The following is a 27817-nucleotide window of genomic DNA, read 5'->3' as shown; positions in this document are numbered from 1 at the left end:
ACTCTCTGTAACATCTTTACCTGCCTTTCTGTCAGATTTTATGGATGTGTTCTCTGAGAAGGGTTGTCAGGGGTTACCACCTCATCGTCCATATGATTGCCCGATTAATCTATTACCTGGGGCAAAACTACCTAAAACCCGGTTATACAATCTTTCCGGCCCGGAGAGGAAGGCTATGAAAGATTATATTTCGGAGAGTTTGGCTAAGGGACACATCAGACCCTCTTCTTCACCTGTGGCTGCAGGGTTCTTTTTCGTTAAAAAGAAAGATGGGGGCCTACGTCCTTGCCTGGATTTCCGGGAATTAAACCGGATAACTATCCGAGATCCCTATCCTCTTCCTCTCATTCCCGACCTCTTTAATCAGGTTGCTGGTGCTAAATGGTTCTCCAAAATGGATCTCAGAGGAGCCTATAACCTGGTTTGCATCAGAGAGGGGGATGAGTGGAAGACGGCTTTTAATACTCCGGAAGGGCATTATTAAAATCTGGTCATGCCATTTGGTCTTACTAATGCGCCTGCGGTATTCCAACATTTTGTCAACGATATTTTTAGTCACCTTATCGGGAGATTTGTTGATATATCTTGATGACATCCTGGTCTATTCCCCGGATCTGGATACACATAAGATCCATGTGAGACAAGTGCTGCAGATATTAAGGGCCAACAAATTGTTTGCTAAGTTAGAAAAATGTGTGTTCGCCGTAAAAGAACTGCCATTTCTGGGGTATGTGTTGTCAGATTCAGGTTTCCGCATGGATCCAGAGAAAGTCCGGGCGATTATAGACTGGGATCTGCCTGAGAACCTGAAGGCATTGCAACGCTTCCTGGGGTTTGCCAATTTTTATAGAAAGTTTATAAAGAACTATTCCTTGGTGGTCAAACCACTGACGGACATGACCTGAAAGGGATCCGATTTTTCCAAATGGTCACATGCAGCCAAAACTGCCTTTGCATCTCTGAAGGAGAGATTCACCTCGGCCCCTATTCTCGTACAGCCAGATGTCTCGCTTCCTTTTATTGTAGAGGTTGACGCATCAGAGGTGGGGGTGGGAGCGGTACTATCTCAGGGCCCGTCCCCTGGTGAATGGCGTCCGTGTGCTTTCTTTTCGAAGAAATTGTCTACTGCAGAAAGGAACTATGATATTGGCAACAGGGAACTTTTGGCTATTAAGTTGGCTTTTGAGGAGTGGCGTCATTTTTTGGAGGGGGCGGTTCATCCCGTCACGGTGATTACTGATCACAAAAACGTATTATATCTGGAGTCTGCTAAACGTCTCACCCCTAGACAGGCTCGGTGGTCGTTATTTTTTACTAGGTTTAATTTTGTAATAACCTATCGCCCGGGGGCAAAAAATACTAAGGCGGATGCATTGTCTCGAAGTTTTCCTGGAGGGGGTGATGTTGAGGTACCAGAGACCATTTTGCAAAAGGGGGTGGTGGTCTCTGCATTACACTCAGGTTTAGAGGGGAGGGTGTTGGAAGCTCAGGGGGACGCCCCGGCCTCCTGCCCCTCGGGTAAACTGTTTGTGCCAGAAAATTTACGCCTGGAGATACTAAAAGAACACCATAACTCCACACTGGCAGGACACCCAGGTAGTAGGGCAGCCTCTGAATTAGTGTCTCGTCGGTTCTGGTGGCCTAAGTGGCGCCAGGAGGTGTTGAATTTTGTGTCTCCATGTGCTACCTGTGCTCGTTCTAAGGTAGATCATACTCGTCCGGCAGGGCGTCTTTTACCTCTAGCCATCCCCAACAGGCCTTGGACGCACCTATCAATGGATTTCATTACGGATCTACCAGTATCAGCGGGGAAGACTGTTATTCTTGTAGTTGTTGACAGATTCAGTAAAATGGTGCACTTTATTGCTCTTGCCGCATTGCCTAATGCTAACACACTGGCTCAGGTTTTTATTGACCACATCGTGAAGCTTCACGGGGTCCCTTCCGATATTGTTTCGGATCGTGGTACCCAATTCGTTTCTAAATTTTGGAAAGCTTTTTGTTCTCGTTTAGGGGTTCATCTGTCGTTTTCTTCATCTTTCCATCCACAGTCCAACGGTCAGACTGAACGTACCAATCAAAACCTAGAGACATATTTGAGATGCTTTGCTTCCGAAAATCAGGAGGAATGGTCATCTTATTTACCGTTAGCCAAGTTTGCCATTAATAATCGTCGTCAAGAATCCACCGATAAGTCACCATTTTTTGGTGCGTATGGTTTCCATCCTCAGTTTTGTACGTTTAGTGAGGGGGGGCCGTCTGGGATTCCCGAGGAGGAACGATTTGCGTCTTTACTTTCTTCAGTGTGGCAGAGTGTGCAAGAAAGTTTGAAGAGAATTGGTGGTAGATACAAACGTGTGGCTGATAGGAGGCGCTCTGAAGGTCAGGACCTTGGGGTGAATGACTTGGTGTGGTTGTCTACCAGAAATATCAAGTTGAAGGTTCCCTCGTGGAAATTAGGTCCGAGATTTATTGGTCCTTATAGGGTAATTAAGATCATTAACCCGGTGGCTTTTCGTCTGGAGCTACCTCAGACTCTAAGGATCCATAATGTCTTCCACAGATCTCTGCTTAAGAGATATGTAGAACCTCCTGAACCATTGCCACTACCGCCTCCACCAGTGGTTGTTGATGGCAGTCTTGAGTTTCAGGTAGAAAAGATTGTTGACTCACGATATGTTCGCCGCTCTCTTCAGTACCTGGTGCACTGGAGAGGTTATGGTTCCGAAGAGAGAATGTGGGTTCCAGCTTCAGAGATAAAAGCGGACAGACTCATTCGGGCTTTTCATAGCTCCCATCCGGAGAGGCCTGGTCTTGAGGGTCCGGGGGCCCCTCGTAGAAGGGGGGGTACTGTCACGACTGTGACTGATCCAGACAGGTCTGGGAGGAGAAGGTCGCAGCGACTTGCTACTCGCGATAGCTTGTGAGTTTGCTCCATGGTTCAGGGTATGTCATCCGGGTTTTGCCTTGTGAACCTTTTTGTCCTGACTGGGAGTTTGTAGGCATCCTTCTCAGGTGAGTCCTGTGTGCCACTCCCAGCTACTATATTAGTTTCAGTTTCACTTGCAGTCATTGCCAGATATAGTCCTTACTTCCAGTTCTATTCTGACCTTTGAAGATCGTTTGATGGTGTTGCTGTGGAGCTCTTGTCCGGCGTGGACTGTCGTGATTGGGATCGCCTTCTCTGCTCGTGACTGGATAAGTCTATCTCTGCTATAGTTTGTTTGTTGCTGTCTTCCCCTGCTGTTCTCCTAGACATGAGTGATGGTGACTAGTGCTCCCATCGGCCTTTCCCCACTCTAGGTTTGTTAGGGTGACTGAGGGTTTAGGCATCCTGCTCGCCGCACGGGTTCACACCCCATCTAGGGTATCAGGGCAGACAGGTGCCAGCTTAGGGTTAGTCAGGGGTGGCCATACTATTCCCATCCGTAGATAAGGGTCCCCCTTCCCCTCCGTCTGGTGCGACACGACTGCTGCTGGGATAGCGGTCGTGACAGGCGCCCTGTGCTCTTCACAGATGAAAGCAGGTTCACACTGAGCACATGTGACAGAGTCTTGAGACGCCATGGAGAACGTTCTGCTGCCTGCAACATCCTCCAGCATGACCGGTTTGGCATTGGGTCAGTAATGGTGTGGGGTGGCATTTGTTTGGAGGGCCGCACAGCCCTCCATGTGCTCGCCAGAGGTAGCCTGACTGCCATTAGGTACCGAGTTGAGATCCTCAGACCCCTTGTGAGACCATATGCTGGTGCGGTTGGCCCTGGGTTCCTCCTAATGCAAGACAATGCTAGACCTCATGTGGCTGGAGTGTGTCAGCAGTTCCTGCAAGACGAAGGCATTGATGCTATGGACTGGCCCGCCCGTTCCCCAGACCTGAATCCAATTGAGCACATCTGGGACATCATGTCTCGCTCTATCCACCAACGTCACGTTGCACCACAGACTGTCCAGGAGTTGGCAGATGCTTTAGTCCAGGTCTGGGAGGAGATCCCTCAGGAGACCGTCCGCCACCTCATCAGGAGCATGCACAGGCGTTGTAGGGAGGTCTTACAGGCACGTGGAGGCCACACACACTACTGAGCCTCATTTTGACTTGTTTTAAGGACATTACATCAAAGTTGGATCAGCCTGTAGTGTGTGTTTCCACTTTAATTTTGAGTGTGACTCCAAATCCAGACCTCCATGGGTTGAAAATTTTGATTTCCATTTTTAAATTTTTGTGTGATTTTGTTGTCAGCACATTCAACTATGTAAAGAACAAAGTATTTCAGAAGAATATTTAATTAATTCAGATCTAGGATGTGTAATTTTTGTGTTCCCTTTATTTTTTTGAGCAGTGTAAATATATTTGTTCATGGATAATAGCTCCTGCAAAGGTCAGAACCTAAAAGTGGGTAGGGTTGTTGGTGTATGTCCAGGGCAATTACATTTCTATATATTGTTAGTTTAGGTTGAGTGTATCTTATAACAAAGCTAAATGCACAGGAGTGCCTAATATTATACCTTTATATAGTCATACTAAAACTCTCGCTTTACAGTGGTTATTTTACATAAATATCTATCACCATTTACAAGATTAACATCAAACAGCTCTGCACATGTGAATCAGCTCAGTTTATTCACATTGTGACTTGCCCTTATAGTAAGTTATGAGAATTAGGAACACAGAAGTCAGTCACTTCAAAGTTTTGCCTGTCCTCATTTGGTATCTATTGAGTAATGTAAAAATGTACAATGTTGCAGGCTGAAAATTTTTATTCTGTACTCCAAGAGGTACATTATTGCTTGTGTAATGAAAAGGGGTTCCTTGACCATGCCAGAAGCATACCCAAGATTTTATCAAAGGAGTAAAAAAAAAGTGAAATAACCAACTTTTATGAAATAACCAACTTTTAGCATGGGCGAACTAGGAGTCCAAGCAGTGTTAAGATTCCTAGCATTGCTGTGCCAAATGAGAAGAGTAGTATTTACTGTGGTGAGATAGCCAATAGGCTCCCCTGGGTTGTGGGTCCAGTTGCAACAGTGACTGCTGCAACCCCTATAGTTCCAACACTACATTTGCCATCAAACTATGTATAACTCTGTTCAGCTTCTCCTGCTTTATAACATGCTGCATGCATATAGCACTGCATTTCCATGGGGATAGGCAGTGTTGGACAGGCCCACCAGAGTATCAGAGGATCCACCGGTCGGCCAGTCTCTGAAGCCAAAGATTCCCTTTAAGGCTCCATTCACACGTCCCCAAATGGGTTCGCATCCGTTCCGCAATTTTGCGGAACGGGTGCGGACCCATTCATTCTCTATGGGGACAGAAAAGATGTGGACAGCACACAGTGTGCTGTCCGCATCTGCATTTCCGTGCCGCGGCCCCGAACTTCCGGTCCGCGGCTCCGCAAAAGATAGAACATGTCCTATTCTTGTCCGAAATTGCGGATGCGCAGTACACTACGGACTACGGACGTGTGAATGGGCCCTAATACGATCTGACAGAAATTCCATTTAACAGCTTTTAACTTCCTTTGTGGACAAGTGATTTGAAGTTTTCAATCTAGAACTTTACTATTTTTTCTCATTGATTTTCTAGGTTTTAGCCTTTTGGAATAAATATTTTATTTACCATAACCAAAACAAATTCAGATTGAGAAAGTCAATGGGTCAGCGAAAAAAAACGGAAAACGGAACAACGGCCGCGGATGCACACAACGGTCGTGTGCATGAGGCCTTAGAAGGCAGCTCCGCTCGCAGGAGCATCACGGACTTCTTCAGCTTTTTCTAGGTAGTGACAACATGTTCATCGGTCACATGGCCTAGGCGCATCTCAGCCCCATAGAAGTAAAAGGGGCTGAGCTGCAATACCAAGCACAGCCACTATACTATACGGCGCTGTGCTTGGTGAGCACGGAGAAAGTTGCGGCGCTCACAGGAGTGCCTGTGCCTCCTCAAACAGCTGATCGGCGGGGGTCCCAGGTGTCGGACCCCCACGATCAGATACTGATGATCTATCCAGAGGATAGGTCATCTGTATTAAATTCTCGGAAAACTCTTTAAGGTCACTGACTAAACAACTTGCTATTTTGTCGAATTTATCATTGGGGACAAAAATAAACATGAGATTTTTCATGTGCAAAAACGTGGTTTACTGTCAGCTAGTAACACAGTAATACAATCTCATTTTACCTTCGGTTTAACCACTGTCTGTCGGATTTTTTTAATAGAAGAACTTTGCTCTCAAGGTGTGGAGAGCAGCTGTCATGGAAGGCATTCTTGTTCTTTTAATTTTTTACACGTGTATGTGTGTTGTGTTTAGATGTTCCAGCAGACTTTAGATGACAGGACTCAGGAGCACCAGAAATGTGTCCGAGGTGATGTCCTAGCATTCCGATTCATTCTAATTGTGTTTGATGACTTGTTTGCAGTGAATAGAAATAGGTGACACTTAGAAGTATTGATGGACTATAAAACCATGACACAAATCATGTGTCACAGAAAAAAACATATACACTGCGATACCTGCCACTCCTCCTGCATATATGGAATAGATTGGAAACAGCTTTGGGTTAGATTGGCACGTTGGGTGTCAAGGGTAACAGTGTAACAGTATTTCAGTGGTAGGGTGAAAGCATTCCAGGTTCACTATCGTGACTGTACCCTGATAAGGCACTGACATTAGTTCTGATGTAGCATTATGAGCACTTTGTCTGTGACACTACAAACAGGGACAGATAAGCCATACTCCTACTGGGAAATTTCCCTGCGGGTCAATGTCCAGGGGGGCCACCTAAGCTACCTGCACCCTCTTCATGGCCTGGTAAATAAGTCCCTGATAAGGACCTCCAGAATTAATTGACAGGTCTCTGAGGTAAAACACAAGTCTCCATCCTGAATTCAACTGTATCTCTGTCCTCAGGAGCCACTATAGGGTAGCATAGCACTACTGGGCCATTATGGGAGATTATTTCTACTGGGCACTATAACGGGACACTATAACTGTTGAGGACACTCTGCTTGGCACAGTTATTTAATGTATCATAATAGTATTTTCAAGTGTACGGCATACATATTAGGACATCCTCAGACATCATCCACAACTCTCTCCTCCGTCAGGCAAAACTCCATCCTCCGTCAGCCAAAACTCCCTCCTCCCTCATCCAAAACTCCCTCCTCCGTCAGGCAAAACTCCATCAGTCCTCCTCCCTCAGACCAAACTCCCTCCTCCGTCAGGCTAAACTCCCTCCTCCGTCAGCCCAAACTCCCTCGTCCCTCAGACGTCAGTCAAAAAATACCTCCTCCATCAGCCCTCAGGCCAAACTCCATCAGCCGTCAGCTCTCAGCCGTCAGGTGTCAGACATCAGTTGTCAGCCCTCAGCCTAAACTCCATCAGCTGTCAGGGGTCAGACATCAGGTGTCAGCCCTCAGCCCAAACTCCATCAGCCGTCAGGGGTCAGACTACCAGACTACCTCTATTATGCACCGGCCACAGATCCCTTGAAAAAAGTCAGACTTTTCTGTATGGCCAATAATCTACCTATTTAGTCTTTATATCTGGATGACAACTTGCAGGATAACAGGCCGAACTGGATGGACAAATGTCTTTTTTCGGCCTTATGTACTATGTTATGTACTATGTTACAATTGATTATGTAAAGATATACAAGATGTATTAAAACAACACTTTGCAAAACAAATCTCCGGTGTGCCATAGATTATTCTGAGATATACATTGACCACGGTCCTCTATGAGCACCCAAGCTTAAAACGGGTGTGCAGATCTCATTCTCTCTAAACGAATATTCTCCAGTATTGACACATATGGTTTACATGGTGGTTGTGATGATATTCTGTATTTACAGGCATCACTGCTGCCATGTAAAGAGATACTGGTGGAGTGGTGGAGGATTTAAAGGGGTTGTCCAGGTTTTTAAGTTATCCTCTCCACACCATAGGGCATAACTATATGATTGGTGGGGTCCGATTTCACGACCCCCACTGATTCTAGGAACTGGTCCTGTTCCCCCTTTTTGATGGTGTGGCAGGCCACACATATGCCCTGCTGCTCCATTTATTCTCCTTGGGACCACTGGATATAGCCAACACTGTACTCTGCTATCTCCAGTGACCCCATAGAGAATGGATGGAGAGGCAGGGCATATGCTTGACCTTCCACTCAATCAAGAAGGGGGATCAGTGAGAGCTCCAGCGTTCAGACCCCCACGGGTCACTCAGTTATCCCCGATCCTGTGGATAGAGGATAACTACAAAAGTGGACACAGGTCCTTTAACAGGTGAGCATTTCTATTTTAGTTTGACACATATTTTGGGCCAGATTTTTTATTTTAATAATTTTTTTTTTTTTTACACTTAGGGAAAATCTTTAAAGATAGGGAATGTGAAAATGTCAAACAGCTATGACACGACAGGTGATAAGTGTCTGATTGATGAGGGTCTGACTGCTGGGACCCCCATGATCAAGGGAACGTGGTCTTAAGACTCTTGTGTACATAGAATGGCAGTAATGTAATTGAATGTCTAAGGACCCCTTTTTTCATGATCAGTGGGTGTTCCAGCAGTCAGACCCCAGCAATCTGATATTTATCACCTATCCTGTAGATAGGCAATAGTTCATTATGGTAGGACAACCCTTTTAAATATACTGTAGATTATGTACAATCTGAGGAGGTTACGATTTTGTAAATTTCATGCCACACATTAATGCCTAAAGGGGTTAAAGGGTTTTTCTCACTTCAGTAAATGGCATTTATCATGCAATTAAAAAAAGGCACTTACTAATGTATTATGATACTCCATATTGCCTCCTTTCCATCACATTATACACAGCACGTATCCGTAATTATTACCACTGTGTAATCCAGCAGTGGTGGCCGTGCTTACACACTATAGGGAAAGGAATCACAGAAATAAGGTAATAATGCACTTCATAAAATAGATGCAAGCATTATATATGGACAAAGTCCTCACTCTGATTTGATAAAATCTGAGACACTTAGCCAATTTATTTTGATCAAAACACATGTGCCCGCCTACCAAGCACCAAGGTGGTCTCAGGTCAGGCGGGTCCTACGCTAAACCTACCTAAGCCATTGGGCCTCTATGTTCAGGAGCGCAGACCCAGCACAAGGTACTTACTAATGCATTGTGATACTCCATATTGTCTCCTGTCCATCACATTATACACAGCATGTATCCGTGGTTATTACCACCGTGTAATCCAGCAGTGGTCGCCGTGTTTACACACTATAGGGAAAGGCTGGAAGTGCGCATAGGCCAACACCTTTCCCTATAGTGTGCAAGCACGGCCACCGCTGCTGGATTACACGGTGGTAATAACCACGGATACGTGCTGTGTATAATGTGATGGAAAGGAGGCAATATGGACAATCACAATACATTAGTAAGTGCCTTGTATTAACTTTCTCTTATCACGGTCGGCGTGACTATCACATACGTGACACAGAGGGAGGGAACAAGGAAGGCCCTGCCCAAGTGAGAGGGAAGGTGGTGACCCCTGACTCACCTAGCGGCTGGCACCTGGCTGCCCTGACGTCCCTAGACGGGTTCCTCACCCGTACGCCGATCACGTGCCTAAAGCCCTGGCTTTCCCTAAGCTGAGCCCTAGATAGTAAACAGGGCGGTGGGAACACTAGTCCGCACCACTAGCTCTAAAGGAAAACACCAAAGGAAAGACAGACAATACAAACTCAACATATAATCCCAGGTGGGCGACAACAGGAGACAACAAGAAGCCCAACAGGGATCCGGAGCGTAGCACTCTGGAACGACAACCAGGATTCACAACTCCAGTGGGTCAGTATAGATGTCCAGGCAGGAAGCTCTATAACTGGCAACTAGAGAAGAGTGAGGGGAGAATATAAGGAGGTTGGGAGTGGCAGACAAGAAACAGCTGAGGAGGAGAAGCTACGGATCCCTGATTGAGACAAAAAGGATAGCAAGGCAAACACAGAAAACAATCACTAAGAAACAACGTGATCTTTAGATATAGAGCGCGCAGCCACCCACTGCGACCTCCTGACCCCGGGTATAACGGAGTCAGACGTGGCTCTTGATACCCTCGTGACAGTACCCCCCCTTTCACGAGGGGCCTCCGGACACTCAGGACCAGGTCTCTCCGGATGAGAGGCATGGAAAGCCTGAATTAACCTGTTGGCGTTTACCTCTGACGCTGGAACCCACATTCTTTCCTCGGGACCGTAACCCCTCCAATGCACCAGATACTGAAGAGAGCGGCGGACCCGACGAGAATCAACAATTCTGGCTATTTGAAACTCCAGATTACCATCCACAATAACAGGAGGAGGTGGCAGCGGTGATGGTTCTAGAGGTGGAACATACTTCTTGAGTAACGATTTATGGAAGACGTTATGGATCTTAAAAGTCTGAGGTAGCTCCAGGCGAAAAGCCACAGGGCTAATGACGGCTACTATTTTATAAGGACCAATGAACCTAGGGCCCAGTTTCCAAGAGGGAACCTTCAACTTAATATTCCTAGTAGACAACCACACATAGTCATTCACCCCTAGGTCCGGACCTGGCGACCGTTTCTTATCGGCCATGCATTAATATTTACCACTCATCTTTTTCAAGTTAACTTGCACCTTCTGCCATACCGAAGAAAGAGATGAAGAAAACCTTTCCTCTTCGGGAACCCCAGAAGACCCCCCCTCTTTGAAAGTACAAAATTGGGGATGAAAACCGTATGCACCAAGGAATGGTGACTTGCCAGTGGACTCCTGATAATGATTATTTATGGCAAACTCAGCTAACGGTAAATATGATGACCACAACTCTTGGTTTTCAGACACAAAACACCTTAAATATGTTTCTAGGTTTTGGTTGGTACGCTCAGTCTGTCTATTCGACTGAGGATGGAAAGCTGAGGAAAAGGACAAGTGTACCCCCAAACGGGAACAAAAAGCTTTCCAAAACTTAGAAATAAACTGGGTTCCCCGATCCGAAACCACATCGGAAGGGACCCCGTGAAGCTTCACGATTTCACTGATAAACACCTGAGCAAGAGTTTTAGCATTAGGAAGTGCGGGTAGCGCAATAAAGTGTACCATTTTGCTAAACCTGTCTACTACTACCAAAATAACTGTTTTACCCGCAGACAACGGTAAGTCAGTGATGAAATCCATCGACAGATGTGTCCATGGCCTATTGGGGATAAAAAGAGGCAATAAAGACCCTGCTGGACGTGTATGAGAGACTTTCGCGCGTGCACAAGTAGACACGAAATCCATTACATCCTGACGCAACCTTGGCCACCAAAAACGACGAGATAATAGCTCCAAGGTTGCTTTACTACCCGGGTGCCCAGCAAGTGTCGAATTATGATGTTCTTTTAATAATTCAAGACGCAGGTTTAACGGTACAAACAATTTCTCTGAGGGGCAAGAGGCCGGGGCGTCCCCCTGGGCCTCTAACACCTTTCCCTCTAGAACAGAGTGTACAGCAGAGACAACCACTCCTCTTTGTAAAATAGGTACCGGATCACTAGCATTACCCCCTCCAGGGAAACTACGAGATAACGCGTCTGCCTTGGTATTTTTTGCCCCAGGACGATAGGTGATTACAAAGTTAAATCTGGTAAAGAATAGCGACCACCTAGCTTGTCTAGGGGTGAGACGCTTAGCCGATTCTAGGTACAGAAGGTTTTTGTGATCCGTAATCACCGTGACGGGGTGGATTGCTCCCTCTAAGAAGTGACGCCACTCTTCAAGCGCCAGCTTAATCGCCAACAGTTCCCTATTTCCAACATCATAGTTCTTCTCTGCAGAAGATAATTTTTTGGAAAAGAAAGCGCAAGGGCGCCATTTGCCAGGAGACGGACACTGAGACAATACAGCCCCCACTCCCACCTCTGACGCATCTACCTCAACAATAAAAGGCTGGGAGACATCAGGTTGAATTAGAACAGGTGCCGAGGTAAACCTCTCTTTTAGAGAGGAAAATGCATTTTTAGCGGCGTCAGACCATTTAGAAAAATCAGTCCCCTTCCTAGTCATATCGGTAAGGGGTTTAACGATCACTGAATAATTTTTAATGAACTTTCTATAGAAATTTGCGAAACCCAAAAACCGTTGTAGGGCTTTAAGGTTCTCAGGAAGATCCCAATCTAAAATTGCCTGGACCTTCCCAGGATCCATACGGAAACCTGAAGCAGATAATAGATATCCCAGGAACTGTATTTCCTGAACGGCGAAGACACATTTTTCAATTTTCGCATATAATTTATTCGTCCGTAGGACCTGCAGTACTTGCCTGACATGCACCTCATGTGTTTTCAGATCAGCCGAATAAATTAAGATATCATCTAGGTATATGACTACAAACCTGCCGATGAGATGACTAAAAATATCATTAACGAAATGTTGGAAGACAGCGGGGGCATTGGTCAGCCCGAAAGGCATAACTAGATTTTCATAATGCCCCTCAGGGGTGTTAAAAGCTGTCTTCCACTCATCCCCTTCCCTGATACGAATCAGATTGTAGGCTCCCCTAAGATCAAGTTTGGAGAACCACCTAGCACCCGCAATCTGATTAAAAAGGTCAGGAATGAGAGGAAGAGGGTATGGGTCTCGGATGGTTATCTGGTTTAGCTCACGGAAATCTAGGCAAGGACGCAGGCCCTCATCTTTCTTTTTAACAAAGAAAAACCCTGCAGCCACGGGTGAAGAAGAGGGTCTGATGTGTCCCTTAGCCAGACTCTCGGAGATATAATCTTTCATGGCTTGTCTCTCGGGACCCGAAAGATTATACAACCTGGACTTGGGTAATTTTGCACCGGGAATCAGGTTAACCGGGCAATCATAAGGACGATGAGGTGGTAGCTTCTGACAACCCTTTTCAGAAAAAACGTCCTCAAAGTCCGAAATAAATGTAGGTAGGGAAGCTATGGAGGCGATTAAGCAATTGTTATTTAAGCAATTCTCTCTGCAATGCTCACTCCACTCCAATATCTCCCTGGCCTGCCAATCCACCACTGGATTGTGCGCTACCAACCAGGGAAGACCCAATACCACAGGAGAGGGAAGGCCCTCCAGAACGTAACATGAAAGACACTCATTATGGTGGTCCCCTACCCGAAGGTGTAAATTATGAACAATGTGGGTGAGGTTTCTCTGAGACAGAGGGGCCGAATCTATAGCGAATACGGGAATAGGTCTCTGCAGCGTACAGAGAGACAAACCCATAGTGCGGGCAAAATGGGCATCTATCAAATTTACCGCTGCTCCACTGTCTAGAAAAAAAGAAATAGACTCCGTCTTAACACCAAAAACAATAACCGCTGGTAACACAAATTGAGATGTTCGTATGGAGGAAACGTATACCCCCCGGCTGACATCCTCCGCACAGCCTGGGGTTAGTAGTTTTCCGACGGTCTTTTGTTTTTGAGAAAGGAGGGACAGACATTAATGAAATGACCCTTCCCCCCACAGAAAAAACAAGCCCCCCCCCCTACGGCAAACCTCAGGAGGACGGACCTGACGAGAAGTTCCGCCTAGCTGCATAGGCTCATCTAAGTCAGTACAGACTAATTGTTGCTTGGGAGAGGTAACCAATTGCTCAGGAATTTTCGATCTCTCCCTAAGACGCCTATCTATTCTGATAGAGAGGGACATAACAGCATCAAGGGAAAGGGGGGTCTCATACAGCGCCAGTGCATCCTTAACCCTTTCGAATAACCCAGAGCAGAACTGACTCCTGAGAGCCGGGTCGTTCCACTGAGTATCCGTAGCCCACCTACGGAACTCTGAGCAATATTCCTCTGCTGACCGATCTCCCTGTAGGAGTCTCCGTAACTTCGACTCAGCCAGGGCGACTCGGTCAGGGTCATCATATATGAGACCCAAAGCCCCAAAAAATCCCTCCACTGACCGGAGAGCCTGGGAACCAGGGGGCAACGAGAACGCCCAGGATTGTGGGTCCCCCTGAAGCAGGGAAATGACAATCCCAACCCGCTGTTCTTCATTACCTGAGGAGTAAGGGCGCAACTTAAAGTATAATTTGCAGGCCTCACGGAACGTCGCAAATTTGTCCCTTCCCCCAGAAAATCTGTCAGGAAGAACAACCTTGGGTTCTGTAACAACCTGGTTACCCATAGCAACCGCTGGGGGTGCGGTCTGCTGCATTTGCTGCTGTTGTTGGAGGACAGACGCCTTCAATCCTGCCACCTCCAAAGACAGGCTTTGAAGCTGTTTTGCCAAGGCAGCAATAGGATCCATATTGGATTCTAAGTAGAGAAAAAAAAACAACAAAAAGAAAAATTTTATTTTTTATTTTTTATTTTCTCAAAAAGTAAAGGCCAGTTATAATATCACGGTCGGCGTGACTATCACATACGTGACACAGAGGGAGGGAACAAGGAAGGCCCTGCCCAAGTGAGAGGGAAGGTGGTGACCCCTGACTCACCTAGCGGCTGGCACCTGGCTGCCCTGACGTCCATAGACGGGTTCCTCACCCATACGCCGATCACGTGCCTAAAGCCCTGGCTTTCCCTAAGCTGAGCCCTAGATAGTGAACAGGGCGGTGGGAACACTAGTCCGCACCACTAGCTCTAAAGGAAAACACCAAGGGAAAGACAGACAATACAAACTCAACATATAATCCCAGGTGGGCGACAACAGGAGACAACAAGAAGCCCAACAGGGATCCGGAGGGTAGCACTCTGGAACGACAACCAGGATTCACAACTCCAGTGGGTCAGTATAGATGTCCAGGCAGGAAGCTCTATAACTGGCAACTAGAGAAGAGTGAGGGGAGAATATAAGGAGGTTGGGAGTGGCAGACAAGAAACAGCTGAGGAGGAGAAGCTACGGATCCCTGATTGAGACAAAAAGGATAGCAAGGCAAACACAGAAAACAATCACTAAGAAACAACGTGATCTTTAGATATAGAGCGCGCAGCCACCCGCTGCGACCTCCTGACCCCGGGTATAACGGAGTCAGACGTGGCTCTTGATACCCTCGTGACATCTCTACATTATAAATGCCAATTGCTGAACCCCTTTAAGTGTGCTACACCTAATAGGGTTAGGCATAAATGTCTTGGTGTGTGCATTGCTTGTTTCCTATGTGTGATTGGTGTGTGCTATATATGATCTATGTATCAGTGGTGTATGTGCAGTATGTGACATATGCATCAGTGGCATGTGAGCCATGTATAAGTGTCTTGTGTGCCACATCTGTCCAATGAGTGATTGGTGTGCGCTGCATGTGTCTTGTTTCTGACTGACTTAAGTGCAGGATATCCATATATGTGTAAATTCTGCCACATGTATGTTTGTGCATTTTGTTGAGAATGTCTGCCATCATACTTCATCTTTAATATTTCTGTTATCACTGTAAGTGCTCATGAACATGACCGTTGGATGTTTTGCAGTCCGCAAATTGCGGATCCGCAAAACATGGATACCGGGTGTGTGCATTCCACATTATGTGGAACAGAACAGCCGGCCTCTAATAGAACAGTCCTATCCTTGTCTGTAATGCCGACAATAATAGGACATGTTCTATCATTTTGCCGAACAGCCATGAGGACATACAGACACAGAATGCACACTGAGTCATTTTTTTTTTTTTTTTGCGATCCCATTGAAGTGAAGGGAATGGTACGGACATGGAAAAAAAATACGTTTGTGTGCAGGAGCCCTAAGGTGGGCCCCAAGTACCCCAGTCCGACACTGCTCACCACTGCAATTGCTGCGGCAAGCAGGTAAAGAAAACAGAGAAGGCAGCACTCGTATGAGCACTACCCTCTCTTCAAACAGCTGATCAGCAGGGGTGCCAGGAGTTGGACCCCCGCCAATCTGATATTTATGACCTATCCTGAGGATAGGTCATCAATAGTAAAAAGCGGAGAACCCCTTTAAACACATTCTCATCATTTGGATCTTACTGATGTTTGGTGGATTTTGCATCCACAGGAACAAGACTATACATTCTTTTCTAATCCCCACCATAGTTATCATAGGCTGGACTACTTTTTTCTTGGTGGCAGACATATCCCCTGGGTCATGTAAGCGTCAATTGATAACATCACCATCTCTGACCACTCCCCCTAAAAATCAATCTGCAGATGCTCCCACACATGAATGGACCTGGCAACTTAAAAGGATTTTCCAAAATGTATATACCGATGACCTATCCTCAGGATAGGTCACCAGTGTCTGATTGGTGGGTCTCCGACACCGTCAATCAGGGACCCCGTCGATTAGCTTTTTGACAAAATACCGCCACTCCTGTGAGAGCGGCAGCCTTCTAACAGCTTACCAAGCAAAGTGCTGTACATTGTATAGTGACTATGCTTGGTATTGCGCTCACCCTCATTCACTTCTATGGGGCTAAACTGTGCCAAGGCCACATGATCGTCACTGGCCTAGGAAAAGCAGAGAGAAGGCTGTGGCACTCAGAGGAGTGCCAGTGCTTTCTCAAACAGTTGATCAGAGGGGAGGAGGGGGAGTCCCGAGGATAGGTCATCAGTATAAAAATCTCTAGAAAACTTGAATCCAAAATTATTGGAATCTAAACAGGTTTTTGACAATTTAGCTTGTAAGATTGATTCTTATTTTGTGACTAACAACCTTTCTACCACTAATGAAGCTGCAGTATGGGTATGGCATCAGTTTACCACATGTGTAAGCCTTATCTCCTTGGGCTCTCATCTTAAGAAATAGCATTTGCTGTGCGTGTCGAACTTACCTTGCTACATTGGAGTGTGTTCATATAAAGTCACTAGCGGTGAGAGCTCAGCAGTTATTGGCATCCCTACACAGTGATTTAAAGGACCTCCTTTATTAAGACTGCTCTGGCATACCTCAGAGTTAAGCATAAACATTACATGCGTGGGGAGAAGGGTGGGAAGATCATGGTGTCCTTGGTTCAGAAAAGCTAAGCAAGCGCACATGTGTTATGCAGATTCAATCACCCCGGAATCAGATTTTGACCACCACTGAGGACATAGCTTCTCAATTTACACAGTTCTACAGTCAACTTTATAATATCCACCAGCACGAATCCTCCCTTGACAGGTCCACCCGTGAGGGACATATTCATGCTTTCCTACAGTACAGTACCCCTTCCCAGTTTATCAATTGAGGAAGTGGAGAAACTCACTGCCCCAGTCTTAGCCCCTGAGATCAAGAAAACTCTGGCCTCTATCTCTACAGGGAAAGCCCCACTCCCGGATGGCTACCACATTATATATTACAAGACATTCTTCCCAGTTCTGGCCACTCCATTTACTACTTATTTTAACTGGCTTCTCACCGGAGCACTTTGGCAGTGCATCTAACCGGCCTCACAACCGCAGACCACGTGTAACCACACCAGCATGTTCACCTCCATGATCGTCTGAGACCAGCCACCCGGACAGCTGCAGCAACAATCGGTTTGCATAACCAAAGAATTTCTGCAGAAACAGTCTCAGGGAAGCTCATCTGCATGCTCGTCGTCCTTATCGGGGTCTGGACCTGACTGCAGTTTGTCGTCGTAACCGACTTGAGTGGGCAAATACTCACATTCGATGGCGTCTGGCACGTTGGAGAGGCGTTCTGTTCACGGATGAGTCACGGTTTTCACTGTTGAGGGCAGATGGCAGACAGCGTGTGTGGCGTCGTGTGGGTGAGAGGTTTGCTGGCGTCAACGTTTTGTATCGATGTGCCCATGGTGGCGCTGGCGTTATGGTATGGCAGGCGGTATGGTATGGACAACAAACACAGGTGCATTTTATTAATGGCATTTTGAATGCACAGAGATACCGTGACGAGATCCTGAGCCCCATTGTTGTGCCATTCATCCACGACCATCACCTCATGTTGCAGCATGATAATGACCTGAAAGTGGTAGCACTGCTGCTTGGCCTACAGTTAGGGTACACAAAGCATATATGTTTCTTGTGCCTATGAAACAGTCGTGATGACAACAATCATTACAAAATGAGACAGTGGCCTCTCAGAGTCGAGCACACAGTTGGTCAGTACAATGTACAACACAAATCACTGGTCAATCCACTTCAAGTTTATCTTCCACCACTTCACATTATACTTGGTTTAATGAATTTTTTTTAAATTGCACTTGATCGTGATGGAAATGGTTTCCAGTATTTGAAGGAGAAGTTTAGCACACTGAAAACTGATGCTAAAATAAAGGCCGGAATTTTTATTGGCCCCGAAATCAACAAACTGCATGATGACACATCCAGAACAAAACTCAACCCTCTGGAACTTGCAGTTTCGGATGCATTTGTGCTAGTAGTGCAGAACTTCCTTGGGAACAGACGAGCTGCTAACTATGCTGAATTAGTAGACAACATGCTTACAGCATATGAGCAACTAGGCTGCCGAATGTCATTGAAAGTGCATTTCTTACATTCCCGTCTTGACTTTTTCCCACCCAATTTGGGACACGTAAGTGACGAACATGGAGAGCGGTTCCATAAAGATATTTCTACAATGGAGGACAGGTATCAAGGCCGCTAGAATCCCAACATGATGGGGGACTACTGCTGGTTTTTGCAACAGGAAAATATGACCGTTCACAAACGCAAAAGCAGATGCCTGAAGCACTTTTAGCAGTAAGACTTTTAAACTGAAAAACAAGACTTTTTGAAATGTTGTTATTCCATTACATTTTCATACACTGTTTACTACGCAACTTTGGTGTAGATCAGGTAATTGTTGGAGTAAAACTCATTCTGTTCAAAATTATTCAAAGCTTTCCAAGTGCTTAAAGGGATTCTGTCACCTCTTTTTACCCTATAGAGATGCGGACATGCACGGCTAGATCACCGCTAGCATGTCTGCAATATACCTGTCCTATAGCTTTATGTGGTTTTATTGAGTGTAAAAAATGATTTTATATATATGTAAATCAGCCTGGTAATCAACCCTGTATCCTGCAACGCCTGTATCCAAGAATCTCCTCCTTGCTCACGAAGTCAGATCGCCGTAATCTTGCGGTGCGCAAGCTCGCGCATGCGCAGTGCCGGCATAGTGTTCCTTCCCTGTGCTGGCATCAGCCTCAGGAAATGAACTGCGCATGCGCGAGCTCACGCACAGCGAGATTACGGCGATCTGACTTTGTGAGCAAGGAGGAGATTCCTGGATACAGGCGGTGCTGGGCTCCTTCACAGGGGTGTGTGGCTGGGCTCCAGAACGGTTAGTGCAGCCCCTTGGGCTCCTTACCAGGCTGATTTACAATTTACATATATAGAAAATCATTTTTTACACTCAATAAAACCACTCAGAGATATGGTGCAGGTATATTGCAGACATGCTAGCGGTGATCTAGCCGTGCATGTCCGCATCTCTATAGGGTAAAAAGGTGTGACAGAATCCCTTTAATTCATTTAGGCACACTTACGCATAGCAAAATAAAATTTTGTGACGTGTTACAACAATTCTGACTTCGGATTTGTAATCCGCACACTTGATTTAGTATAGGACAAATGGTTTTTGCCCAGTAGCAGACGAAAAGTTTTTTGTTGTTGCGTGGTGTATTAATCAGTAACATACATGTACCCAAAAGAAAGTACAACTAGCCCTGAAAAGACTCCTCATACAGTAAGGCCCCTTTCACACGAGCGAGTTTTCCGCGCGGGTGCAATGCGTGACGTTAGCGCATAGCACCCGCACTGAATCCTGACCCATTCATTTCAATGGGTCTGTGTACATGAGCGTTTTTTTTCACGCATCAGTTCTGCTTTGCGTGAAAAACGCAGCATGTTCTATATTCTGCGTTTTTCACGCAGCCCTGGCCCCATAGAAGTGAATGGGGCTTCAGTGCAAAACGCCTTGCATCCGGAAGCAAGTGCGGGTGCGATGCGTTTTTCACTGATGGTTGCTAAGAGATGTTGTTTGTAAACCTTCAGCTTTTTATCACGCGCTTGAAAAACGCATCAAAACGCATTGCACCTGCGCGGAAAAAACTGAACAACTGAACGCAATCACAGACAAAACTGACTGAACTTGCTTACAAAATGGTGCGAGTTTCACTGAACGCACCCTGAACGCATCCGGAGCCAATCCGTCACGCTCGTGTGGAAGAGGCCTACGTTTCCCTATATATAAAAAAAAAAAAAAAGGCAAAAAAATAAATAAATGTTTAGCCCTCAAATCCAGTAATGGCCTGGTCTTCAAAGGGTAAAATGTGAGCACAGTGTTGGACTGGGGTGCCTAGGGCCCACCGTATACATTCAAATATTACGTACTCACACAGCAGCAATATGCTACCAGATGACTGAATGTGGGGGTCCCTGCAGTACCTTTGAGAAGGAAGGTCCTGGGGAAAAGAGAATACTGGCAGCTTTCCTCTATACCTAGAAGTCATCTCCGCTATCTGATCGTGTCTATAATAATAAACTGGAGAGTTTCTTTAATAATCACGTTTTTGTATATGAACATAGGCTGGTAGAGGTGCTGTGCATTTAAAGGGGTTGTCCGGGTTCAGCCATACCTCCATTTTCACCCCGGCAGCCCCCCTGACGAGCATCGGAGCAGTTCAGCTCTGAACCCGGACAACCCCTTTATTATATGTATGTAGGGCAGTAAGTCTACTGTGTTATGTGCCACTTGTGTAGGGGGTGGGAGACTAGGGGCCACCTTGCTCAGGGGCCCTCCGGGGGATTCACCTGTACCCTGTGGGCCAGTCCGAGCATCTACTAGATGAGTCCATGGCAGCCCCTTACATCAAGTAGACTCAGAGCGGCCTCCATGACAGCCTGGACTGCTGCTCACCACAGGTATTGCTATAGGTTCATATACAAGCAGTGACGGTAACCTGCACTGGATACACCAGCGTTGACTGCGGCTTGATGGACTGCACCATCCAGCGCCAGGAGGGGTGGACTGTTCGGCGCAGAACATCCTCCGCCCCGCTCTGCCCACGTCCCTACAGCGGCGACACAGAGCCCCCGCCATGTCAGCAGCCCCGCTTCCCAGGAGCACAAGGCAGTGAGCTATGTGAGGAGAGTGGCCGTGCGCCGGCCATTCCTGCGTCCTGTCCCCCCCTTTCTCCCGCTGGTGACCTGTCCCCGCCCTCTCTAGTCCTCACAGTCTGCTGGCCCTGCTGCAGGGCAGGCGAGCGCCTCGGTCCCTCGCCTTCCTTGTTTGTTGTCCTTGAGTCATCGTGGACGGTCCGTGACAACGGGGTCAGAGATGGGGCGCAGCTGGTGAGCCGGTCCACGTGACCCCCGAGGAGCGCCACCCCAGAGGCAGAGGAGGATGAGCGGCGAGTGAGCAGCCCCCAGATCCCGCTCCAGCCCTGCCTGTAGGTACCGTCTTCTGCTCGTCCCGTGTTGTGTGTGCCACCGGCGGAATGCTCAGGCCGCTGCCAGGTGGATGCAGAATTCCTTGTCATGGCTGTGGCTGGCAGCTAGCACATTTCATGCCATGTGCAGTACATGGAGATTCCCTGATCACACATTCATTATCTATCTCATATCTATCATCATTTTCTTGTTTCTTGTGATGTTTGTCAGATACGGCATCAGTATTACACTGAGGATCTATGTGTTTATTATATAATCATTCTTGAATGGCACCATGAACATTCCTAGACGCCCGTCAGATGCCCTGTAGGTACACACTGGGCACTTATGCGGCTTCGTAGGAAATGGACTGATGTTAGGTCGTGTGGTGTAATCCAGGTAAGCGACACGACGGCCACTTCTGTTGGTATTTGGCTCTTGCGTGCTGTGTGCCGTCCGCATGGACGGGTTTTCCGAAGCGTTGGCTTGGATCCCTGTAGGATACCTTACAGCGTAATCGTCCTCTGTGGATCGTGCAAAATGAAGGTCTAACCATAAGTCTAGGAATCATAAATAACGATGGATCGTGCTAGGCGAGTGCACGCACCGCAGGCAGCGGCATCTGCCCATGTACATGTGTGCGCAGGCAAGGTGTGTGCCCGGCATCTAAATATCGCTGTGTCATAAGCCTGCTCTGGTATCCGAGCCTCTTTCGCTCACCCACCCCCACCTGCCCATTCTTCCTGGAAGAGGAGGGGGTGGCCCTCGCTGGTATCCTGTGCATTGTTAGTGGATTCCACGGGATTGTGCTAGAGATGCCAGTGACAAGATGGAAGAACCTCGCACCTGCACAGAAGTAGGAAGCCATGATCAGACGCCTCTTGTAATCGCTGATACCGTGCGGTATTGTCTCCCTTAACGATTGAGGCGCTGACTGCGAAGCATTGAAGCCTGCGCGTTTTCTCCCCTGGCGCAGGTTTAGTTTGAATATGTAAATGATCCCTTTAAGAATTCCATTGCATGACAGTCGTGAAGTGAGCTGTGCCGCATCCATTAGAATGAATGCTGATCTCTGGACTGGTGGGACGAAATGCATTGTATGGCTGCTACTATATGTCTGTATGTCTCAGCTGTCCGTCCGTCAAGCATCACTGACTCTGCATATGCGGTTCACTGCTCCGAGCACAGATATTTAGTCAAATGTCTTCTATTTAGTGACTCTATGTAAATTGGAAGCTTTGATTGTCACGCTGATTTGTATGTCGCACTATGCTGCCCTTCTGGATAATGCTGAATCTATCTATCTCTATCTATCTATCTATCTATCTATCTATATATCTAATCAAATCAAATAAGCTTTATTGGCAGGACTAAATACATTTTAGCATTGCCAAAGCAAGTGGGAAATAATTGTGTAGGGTTGGGGACATATACAGGGTGGGGATATAGGAGTCCATGGTATATCAGTCTATTTCTCCTCTTCCCCCAGCAGTATGGAGAGTCTCTCTTCCTCCTCCATGGAGGTGAAGTCTGGGCAGAGATCAGACAGTCTCCCTCACTGCTGAGTATTTGGGGCACCGCAGCAGGAAATGAGCCTCATCGTCCACGGCCTCCTGGTCGCACTGCTGGCACAGTCTGCTCTCCTTGGGCATGTACCTCTGTCGGTGATGCCTGGATTCAATGAGCAGGCTGTGGGCGCTCAGTCTGTACCGGCTCAGGATCTGTCGGTCTCTTGGATTGGGGAGTTTCTCCTGATATGGGGCTAGTTTGTACTCCCTCTGCAGGCTATGGTATACTGTCAGCTTCTGTGATGTTCGGATGTCGTTTCTCCAGACGCTAATATACGCTTCTTTGATCTTGTGTATCGTCCTCTGGATTTCGCCCTTTGTCAGGCTATATTGGTTGGTGGCTTGGGCAGGCTGGGTTTGGGTGACTTGTTGCAGGGTGCTTTGTTTTTCTGGGGCTTCTTGGTGTAGCAAGGCTTTGTTATGGTAGGAGCTGGGACTGCTGCTATGAAGATGGGCTCTGAATCTATCTATCTAATCAGAGAGAGAGCTACATTGTATTATAAAATGTTTGTGGTTCATTTGATTTTATATTGTGTTGCACGCTATCATAATAGTAAGTCCTCATGCACTCAGCCGTGTCCGTATTTCAGTCCGCAGAAAATGGCTCTGCATAATACAAACACGTGTTTTACGTATTTGTCTCACTTCCATCGATAGAAATGACTATTCTCATCCGCAATATGGTAAATAGGACGCGTTTTATAACTTGCCAAATAGCCACATGGATCAGCCAAAAATATGACTGTGTGCATGGCCCCATAAACAAGAATGGGTCAGTGTGCCATCCACAAAAAAAATACAGATAGGGCACGACTGAAAATGGTCATGTGCAGGAGTCCTTAAATTTATAATGCGCATGGAACTTGGAAGCCGTATATGTGATAATTACGGCTCATCGTTAACAGGAAGAGCTGGATAATGCAAGCAGCTTGTTCACCACGCTATGCACTATGTCCTGTTTTGACTTTATTTTAGCTACATAGACATAACAAGTGAAATATTCTTAAAGTGCCCCTAAGCTTTAAAAGGCTTGTACACATTTTCAACTAATTGTATTGCTCTAGTGTATTAAAATGCATATTTGTGTTTCCATGGTAACAGACTACTAGCAAATCTGATGTAGTCTGATCCTGCAGTCATACGCTTATCTCTTCCCATTTACATGGGCCAATTATCGTGTTCCCATGTGCAAGTTGTCATCGATCACATCTTTTATGTGGACATTAAAGTCATCGTCAGCAGAATATAGCCCTGTATAAACGGGAATGTATGATGACGTACAATCACGATGGGTGCTCTGTGCTCTAAATGGAGCTAAACGAGCATCAATCCATTGCTATATCGTCGATCGCCACTTGTTACAATCAGGATATTGTTTTGTGTAAAAGGACCCTTAAAGGGAACCTGTCATCAACGTTATGCTGACCTCACTGAGGGCAGAATAAAGTAGTGACAGAAATGCTGATTTCAGCGGTGTGTCACTCATGAGCTAAAAGTAAGTGGTTGCCGAGAACCAGCATCACAATCATCGCAGCACAGGGCTTGAAAAGAGTCAAATCTACTTGAGAAGAGTCACGGTTATTCATAATCTCCTGCTCTCCTGCCCATCTGCTGATGGTTGGCAGTTCTCTCCTAGAGAGAAAGGGAGAAAACTAGGTAGAAGACTGTCGGGGAGAGCAAGAATTCCTGAATAACCATGACTCTTCTCAGGTGGCCGGGACTCTTTTCCAGGTCCAGTCTGCAATGATTGTGATGTTGGTTCTCGGCAACCACTTACTTTTAACTTATAAATGACAGACCGCTGAAATCAACTCACCTGTCTCTACTTTATACTGCCGTTAGTATGGGCAGCATAAAGTTGATGACAGGTTCCCTTTAACAAGCTGTAAGAGCTCATGCACACGACCGTATGTTTTTTGCGGTCCGCAGAACACGGATCCGCAAAAAAAAAATGACATCCATGTTACATCCGTTTTTTTTCTGCACATCCATTGTAACAATGCCAGTCCTTGTCCGCAAAACGGACAAGAATAGGACGTTGTTTTTTTTTTTTTTGTGGAACGGACTTGCGGACATACGGATACGGAATGCACACGGAGTCAGTTCCAATTTTTTTGCGGATGGTTCTGCCTATGGGCCGCAAAAAATAAGTTTGTGTGCATGAGCCCTGAGAGACGGATGGATGGTGATATGATTACTGGAGCAGACTATTCAGTATTTGTAGTTTGTTACCATGGAGACTTGTAGCTCTTCATAGGAGCTGTAGACACAAAACGATAGATTTTTGCTCTCTTTTTTCGTTTTCTTTTTCATTTTAGATGCATTAGAACAATATAAAAATAGTTGCCAGGGTAGAATTCTCTTATCAATATGCAACTTGGGAAATAAAGGTTCATACAAAGCTACCAAGATCATTCACATGTATCTACTGTGTGATGCAAAGATATGTGCAGTAAGCTAGTGATCATGGGATGGATGTATTTTTCTGGATGTCCTGTAGAACTAGCAATACGTGGGTCCATTTACCCCATTCATCTAGCTTTGGAATATTATGTGATACCAGGGGCATACACTACAGGGAATGGTTTTACATGTGGACTTATCATTTCTATATGTTGCTGTATATTGCGTTATTGCTGTAATTGTAGGCTCTGGACACTTTTTCATGATTTTTTTTTATTTTTTTATTATTTTTTTTTGTTATAGTTCATTTACTTCCGAAATGCAAAATGAAGCAATTTTCTAAATATTCTTCAGTCAAAAATTCCTACTGTTTTGTTTCCGCAGAGCGCGTGTAAGTCCTTCGCTGCTGGTGCTTCTGAATCTGACATAAATCTGTCAGAGCACTGTTCCTGTTCCTGACAGCTCTCTTTGATTTTCACCTTCCTTCTCGCTTTTCTACAGATAGTGGCATCGAGGGGGATGTTGTATACAGCAAATTAGTGTGGAGAGCGGGGAACATTTCAAGAAGGGCAGCTCACATAGGCTGTAGATAGGGAGGAAAGCATGCACAAGGTAGTTTGCAGGGGAAGGCAGCAACATCCTGGACACACAGATCCAGTGTGTATTACTGGGAGGAACACACCCATATAGTCTGAAATGAGGAGCAGGTTTTAAAAAGGGGCCTTTCATGTTTTTTTTTTTTTTTAGTTTAGATAAATACCTTTTACTTGCGAGGTAGTCCCCGCTGATGCTACCACCCTGCCTGTTTTTTTTCAAATATCGCTCCTATGCCCCGCTGTGCCCCCTGCAGTTTTCCTGCTCAGTATGTTAATACTGAGCAGCGGTACAGGGAGGAGGAGACGCCAGGGGTTCTCATTGGGCGTCTCCTTCTCCCTGGCTGTGCCGCGATCCAATCACAGGGGAGAGCATCAGAGCCAGGGAGAAGGTGAGCTTTTTTTTTTCTCCCTGGCTGTGACGCTCTCTGCTGTGATTGGATCGCGGCACTGCCAGGGAGAAGGAGGCGCCCAATGAGAAACCCTGGCGTCTCCTCCTCCCTGTACCGATTCAGGGCTGTCCTGCAGTTTTTGCTCAGCTCCACTCCCAGGCACAGCGTGGCCGATTCACAGGTAAACCTTGAACAGGCGCAATCTACGTGAGCTGATTTGTCCCGTTTGTTGACTGTGTCAGTAATTTGTTTGGCCTGTCGTGTAGATGAGATCTGCAGGCCGGTCTACTAGATCTAGGTGCACTGTCTTGATTCTTGCATGATTGTTTAGTTTTTGTTTCTCCACCTGTTTGCCTTTCTTTTATTCCTGTTTCTGGTGTGCAATGTATTCTTTTTATCTGAATGTCCACACAGGTCACTGGTACACCAGAGATAGCTGCTGAGATAAGAAAACTACTTAAACATTTACTCAGTAAATTACTCTCACCTTGAATGAGGAGTCGTTTTCTATAAGTATAAAGAGAGGTTTGAAAGTGAAAATGCTGTCCTCTATTGAAGGCTGATAGGGTATCGGAGAGGAATTTTTGCTCTTTAATAGTATTCCGTTTAATCGGATATCTTTGCAAAATCTTTCTCTTTTGGCAAGGGGTTTTCTGGATGTTTAATTTTGAGGACCTATGCTCAGGATTGGTGATCAAGATCAGCAGGGGGTCCGACGCTTATCACCCCTGCCGATCAGCTCGTGTGAAACTAGCCGTAGGCCTCTTTCAGACGAGCAGGAATGCGGAAAATACGCTTTGTGTGAGAGCATGATTTCCCATTATGGCAATGCTCGTTTCACAGGATCACACGGCAGTATGATGATTTATAATGCTGTGTGTCTCTGCCTGACCTCATTTCTACAGAATTATACTGACGGTACAAATAAGGTCATGCAGAGACACACTGTATTATAAATCATTTTAATGCTGTGCGGTCCTGTGAAATAAGCAGTGTCCATAATGGGAAATAACACTCCCACACAGAGTGTGATTTCCGCACAGGACATGCTCATCTGAAAAAGGCCTATGTCTAGTTTCACCTGAGTGTGTTTGGTCGGGAAAACTTTCTCTGCGTGAGGGCTGAATTTCCCACCCCGAACACTGCTCCTGTGACTGTAACGCACAACATCTTAATATCTTAATGAATGGAGTTCCTGCCCGACTGCGGTTCTTATGTACTGTAATCATGGCTTTATATCGGTACAGTACAGAAGAGCTGTGAGTACAGGTCAGCGGAGCAGTGTTCAGTTTGGGAAATGCAACCATCACGCGGAACATGTTTCCCAGATGGAACACTCCTGTAAAATTGGCCTATTGTGATTTAAATGTACAAATTGTGGCAGCTAGATGCTTTATGACTATGGTACAAGAGCTTCATTGGATTGTGTGTGTGTGTGTGTGTATATGTATGTGTATATGTATACACACATATATATATATATATATATATATATATATATATATATATATATATATATATATATATATATATATATATATATATATATATATATATATTACACCCAAGACAAAAAAG

At 46.0% G+C, this 27817-nt stretch overlaps 1 protein-coding gene across 3 annotated transcripts in view; it reads left to right on the top strand.

The window, feature by feature from the left end:
- The first annotated feature begins 20928 nt into the window (after positions 1-20928).
- Positions 20929-27817, top strand: part of WASF1 (WASP family member 1) — a 142800-nt gene continuing 135911 nt past the window's right edge. The window contains exon 1 of one of the 3 annotated variants that reach the window (XM_040428865.1): positions 20929-21303. The gene's annotated coding sequence lies outside the window, so the exon portion shown is untranslated. Of the gene's footprint in view, positions 21371-27817 lie in introns of all 3 variants that reach the window. The other 2 variants (XM_040428868.1, XM_040428867.1) reach the window with 2 other exon arrangements.

Source organism: Bufo bufo, chromosome 4 (genome assembly GCF_905171765.1).
Source record: "Bufo bufo chromosome 4, aBufBuf1.1, whole genome shotgun sequence".
Classification (NCBI taxonomy): domain Eukaryota; kingdom Metazoa; phylum Chordata; class Amphibia; order Anura; family Bufonidae; genus Bufo; species Bufo bufo.
This window is presented reverse-complemented; position numbering and strand designations above follow the sequence as displayed.